At 44.5% G+C, this 5718-nt stretch overlaps 1 pseudogene; it reads right to left on the minus strand.

The window, feature by feature from the left end:
- The window catches only part of LOC101983117, a 4813-nt pseudogene extending 695 nt beyond the window's left edge, over positions 1-4118 (minus strand).
- Between the last annotated feature and the right edge of the window lie 1600 nt (positions 4119-5718).

Below are 5718 nucleotides of genomic sequence, written 5' to 3' on the forward strand. Positions count from 1 at the left end.
AAGGCCAGAAGAGGGCGCCAGACCTCTTTACAGATGGTTGTGAGCCACCATGTGGTTGCTGGGAATTGAACTCAGGACCTTTGGAAGAGCATGCAATGCTATTAACCACTGAGCCATCTCTCCAGCCCCTCTTTGAACCTTTTATGGATAACTTTGAGCATCTCTTTGAACCTTTTATGGATAACTTTGAGCATCTCTCCCCTCCTCATGGGCTGCTGCATTTTGTATTTGAGGAGCATGTACTCCATCAGCATTCCCATCTTCCTTGTCATAAGATCCATCTGCATGCTTCTAGTGGAGAGTAGAGCCCCGGGGAGATGCTCATTTCCATCCCCTTGGCCCTGGTCACCATTTTCAGACCTTCCATGGCTCCCTCCCTGGCTGGCAGTGTTGCTGGGTGCTGAGCTTTCAGACTGCTGTGGGAAGTCAGCAGTAGAAGTGCTTGGCTTAGCATCTCCTGAAGCTTGATCAGAACCAGCATGTGACTCTGCTTTCTCTGCCTCCTTTGCTTGAGCATCCTTGAGCCCCTAGTGCCATTTCTCACGAGCACGGGCCTTACTCTTCTGTCCCCTTGGCATGATGCCTGGCGTCAGGGACAGCAGGACAGAGTCTTGGTAGTAGAACAGGGAACTGAGAAACCTGAATCAGGAAAATAACGTGCTATGAGCACTTTGAGCATGTTGAGAACACTGAGGCTTTCAGCAATTCTTTCCCCTTCTTGTCTCACACATCATAATGACATCAGTGTTCTCAGCACTCCCTGTATTCCTCACCTCTGGTCACCTTATATATACTGTGAGGTAAAGGATGGCTGCCTTTCTCTGGTGTTTGAACACTCTCAATTCTACTCACATCTAGTACTAGGCTGCTATAATGTTTCACAGAACCCAGGAGTAAGGAAGCCCAAAGGAGACTTAAACTTGAATGACAACACCAATTCACATAACCGGAATGGTGAAGTCTCACATGTCTGTACCCTTAGATGAAGTACTGTAGAAAGTGGCTGTTACAAGAGGTAGATTTAGTCTTCTGTAGGCATAATAGCTCAGTCCTAAAACCATACACATATAAGCAACACTAAATGGACCTATTAGGCTGTATTTATGCCTTTATATAATAAATACATATGTTTATTATATTTATTACTTATACTATTGATACTACTGTTACATAAATCAATATATAAAATACATACATGTATTTATATATTGTCACATATGTAACAGTAATTATTGTAAAATGGGCTGTGGATTTGAGGCGACATGGAGATGATATGGGAAAGTCATTTGTTAATTAATAAAGAAACTGCTTAGCCTCATAGGTTAGAACATAGTTGGTTAAACAGAACAGAATGCTGGGAGGAAGAGGAAGTGGGGTAAGATGCCATGCCTCTCTCCAGGGCAGATGCGATGAAGCAAGCCACCAGGTCAGACATGCTGAATTTTTCCCAGTAAGACTGGTGCTACACAGATTGTTAGAGATGGGTTGATCGGGATATGAGAATTAGCCAGTAAGTGCTAGAGCTAATGGTCCAAGCAGTGTTTAAATGAATACAGTTTGTGTGTTGTTATTTTGGGGCATAAGCTAGCCAGGCAGCCGGGAGCCTGGTTGCAGGAATGGATCCCGCAGCTCCTTCTACATGGAGAGGAATGATTGGGGATGGAGAGAGAAGACAGGAAATGTTTTAATACAGTACACACAAATTCAATAAAAAGTAAAAAACAAAAAGAATCACTGCATTTCGGAGTGACAGGCAGGAGGACTTCAATAAGTTAAAAGTCATCCTGGGCTACATTGTGAATTCTGAGGAAACCAGTGTAAATACAAAAAAAAAACCCTCACTTTAAATAAAGAAAAAGTCAAGAAAGCATGATACACACTGGGAGAAAACACATACAGAAGATGTGATGGAGATGCTGAATCTCACCAGGCTAACCTTTGCCCTCTTGTGCTCACAATGCCCTGGGAACAGAGCCTGTGGCTAGTTACGACAGGTGTACATGTACAAGTCACACTATAGAGCCTGACTTGCAGTGGTCCCATTATTTTGGAAGTGATTCCCTCACCTCCATATATCTTCACTGATGTTAGGTACTGGAGACCAAGGCTAAAGTGGGCCTACAGGAGACCAAGGCTGTCCCTTCTCAGAGAACAGGCTCAGAGGAGCACAGAGGGCTGTCACACTTCCAGCTGCTAATTCAGGACATTTTAAATATCCCTGTGCTATGTGTTTGCTTTCAGTTTTCCTTCAGCCAGAATGTTAGTATCCTGCTCAGACATTTGAAGCTGACCCTGTTTCTTTGTCCGTACTCATTTGGTGAAGTTATGGGAACTGCTATAAAGTTCCTGACATGCACACCTCGTATCATAATGTTCCCCGCTTCCCTCAACCACTGCTGTATTTCCTCTCTTTCTTTTCTGCTCATCCTGGTCAATTTCCCATTATCCTCTTACTTCTTCCTAACAGTACAGGAGAGTATTGCAGGAGGCTTTAACTCTTCAATGCTATTTATATTTAATAACGTCTGCTTTTGCCCTCTTTGCCACTTTACCTAGGGTTTCACGAATGCTAAGCAAACACTATACACCCACTGTGCTCTCTGTCTATCCTTCCATTTCTGATGTTTTCTTTTTTTTTAAAAAAAAAAAGACAGGGTTTCTCCATGTAATAGCGCTAGTACTCCTGGAACCTGGAACATGCTTTGTAGAACCAGGCTGGCTTCAAACTCACAGAGATCCCTTTGCCGCTAACTCCCAAATGCTGGAATTTGTGCCATCACTGCTGGGCTTCACTTCTGATTTTTAATTTAGTTTGAGAGAATATAAAAGGGAGGTGGATCTCTGTGAGTTCGAGGTCAGCCTGCTCTACAATAGCTAGTTCAAGGACAGCTAGGACTGCTAACCAGAGAAACCTTGTTTCGAAAGAACCAAAAATAAACAAAAAAGCATCCAGACAGCTGGGTGCGTGCACCCTTTGTTCCCTCTGAGCTCTCTGGAGGCAAGGCACATGGATCCCTGCCTGTGGCAATCCTGCTTGGAAAACAGAGTTAGTTCCAGGAGGGGCTTCATAGCAACAGAGAAAACCTATCTCAAAAAACAAAAGAAAAAAAGCCTCTAGTTATCTCTGGCAGAGTGTTCCTTATGACTGCCATACACTAGGCATGACTGCATAGGTTAGGATTCCTCTGACTCCTAGGGGATGGGCTTGCTCACCCAAGTTAGGCTTCCCCCTGAGTACCAAGGGTGGGTATTCCTAGCCTAGTTAGGAGTTCCTCTGACTCCTATGGGATGGGAGTGGCTACCAGAGACAGACTTTCCTCTCAATCACACTGGATGGGAATGGTTACCAGTTACTCTTTCTTCTGATACCCATGGGATATAAGTGGCTACCACAGTTAGACTTTCCTCTGACTCCCAAAGGATCGGAGTGACTACAAGAGTTAGGCTTTTCTCTGACTTCCACGGGATGGGGGTGGCTAACCAAAGCCTCTGAGTATCTTCTGCCAATGACACTTCCTATGAACACCCTGAGATGGGCGTAGCTATCTTAAACCTCAATGAATCTCTTTCTTTTGGCTCCTTGAGACCTCCTACTTCCCATGTTTGGAAGGACCAAGCCCGTGCCTTTCGCGTGTTTTTTTTGAGACAAGGGTTTAAGCACTACCTCAGGCATTTAAGTTTAAATAGAGAGCCAAGCGGTAATGTAGCAGGCATTTCATCTTAGCAATTGGGTGGCAGGTACAGGCAGATCTCTGTGTGTTAGAGGCCAAAGTGGTCTACAAGAGCTAGACCCAGGACAGCCTCCAAAGCTACAGAGAATCCCTGTCTATAAGGTGAAAAAAAAAAGAATAAGTACAGAGGTTACAGGAGTTGGTTCTTCATTCCAGTGAACACTAACTACCAATTTTCTTGGTGATGAAGTCCAATAGATTTCCATTGCTTCTGTACTCCGCCACAGGGCACTTTAAGAGCCCAGGGCCAGAACAGCTTATGGTGGATGAGAATTGAATTCAAGGTTCTTGCCTTACCATTTAGAAGTCAAAGACTGCCTTTAATTGTGACCTACGAAGCCACCATTTTCAGAATAAGAGTTACCTTCTAAGAGAGGAAGTCCCCATTTCGTCCCAGACACATACAAAGCTACAAGACGCCTCATATTTTCCCAGGGCAAGCCTGAGTGAGAGCTAGCACAGCTCCTGTGATTATTCCAGACATAATTTCCCCATGGTACACATTCAGAGTACTTACCATGACTTCAGACCTGTCTCAGAACTTGCCAGCAGTGAGGCTTGAGCAGCAGAAGAGGCTTCCTTGCCAGGGGCACTAAGACCCAGCTCCTCCCCTCCTCCTTATTTCCCTAAGACACTAAGCCTTCCCACTGCCTACACTTGTCTTGGGCTATTTCGTGGAGACCTTAAAACCAGACCCTCTGGAGGCCCCCTTTAACTCATGCTCCATCCAATCCGCCATGCTTCCATTTCCACCGTATGCTACCTGAACCCTCCTCCTCCTCTCCCCCATTTTACATGTCCTGCCCCAGGATGCATGCAAGTCTTCTTCTATTTAGAGCTTAATTCTCAGCTTTCAGCCACACTCCTCTGCTGTCCAGGAACTCCATCCCACTCCCACCCTCATGGGTTTAGGAGTGTAATAAAGGACACAGGGGCCCAACTTCTGTCTAGCAAGTCTCACCTAGGTAGAGTGAAGCTCGAGCTCCTGCCCCGTATGCATCCAAGTCTTCCAGCTACACACATAACCCTCCCTTGCCTCAATCCTTCAAGTAAAAGTCTAGATTTACTACACAGGTTGACAGCTTTGTCCTGGATCTCAGAGTGCTGTGTCCCACTCTTTTCCACAGCCAAGTAATGCCTCAGGTTCAGGTCCAGTCTCCGTAGGAATCCACACCTTTCTGAGTCTCAGAGGAGACGATCTGGGCAAACTCTCACATGGTTCTCAAGGCTTATGTTTCTTGGTCCTGACAGCAGGGTCAGGGTTCTGAGACCACACTTTCTCTTAGGAGAAAATTCCTTTCAATCCACAGAGTCTCTCTCAGATTGATCTTTGCTTTGAACAGGAATTCAACCTTGCAGACCTGGGGTCATGTCCCTTAAAGCCTATTAGGGTGCTTGCAGTGACCCTGTAGGCAGAGATGAGATGCACCAAAAACACTGTCTGCTGGCTCAACTCCATGACTTCTGCATGACATCTTCTCTTCTACTGATTTTAAACCACTTTCATCAATTCACTCTCCTCAGTACCCAAAGTGGAAGTCTCATCATGCCCCCTTCAGGATCTGTTTCCCATCCCTCAAATTTCCAGCCAGAAGCATGGCTGAAGCTTTTGAGGTAGCTCTCGTTGTAGAAATATTTGCCCAGTATTGCAAGTTTTACAACAACTATTCACTTTATTAGGCATATTTTAACTGACAGTTACTCTCTGAACAGAGTACTTTTTATGATTAAATATATGTTTGTCAATCCAAACAGCAAAAGCTTTTCGATAGGAAAACATTTTTTTAAATTAAAATTTAATAATAGGTTTTAAATGTTGATCTATTGAAAGAATATTAAGAACAGATCAATACTTAATAAAATATTGTGAACTGAGAAGTGGTGGTGCATACCTTTAGTTATAGCACTTGAGAGGCAGAGGGGCGTGGATCTCTGTGAGTCTGAGCCTAAGCTAGTCTATAGAGCGAGTTTCAGGTCAACCACCCTA

This window comes from Microtus ochrogaster, unplaced genomic scaffold (assembly GCF_000317375.1).
Source record: "Microtus ochrogaster isolate Prairie Vole_2 unplaced genomic scaffold, MicOch1.0 UNK36, whole genome shotgun sequence".
Taxonomy (NCBI): Eukaryota; Metazoa; Chordata; class Mammalia; order Rodentia; family Cricetidae; genus Microtus; species Microtus ochrogaster.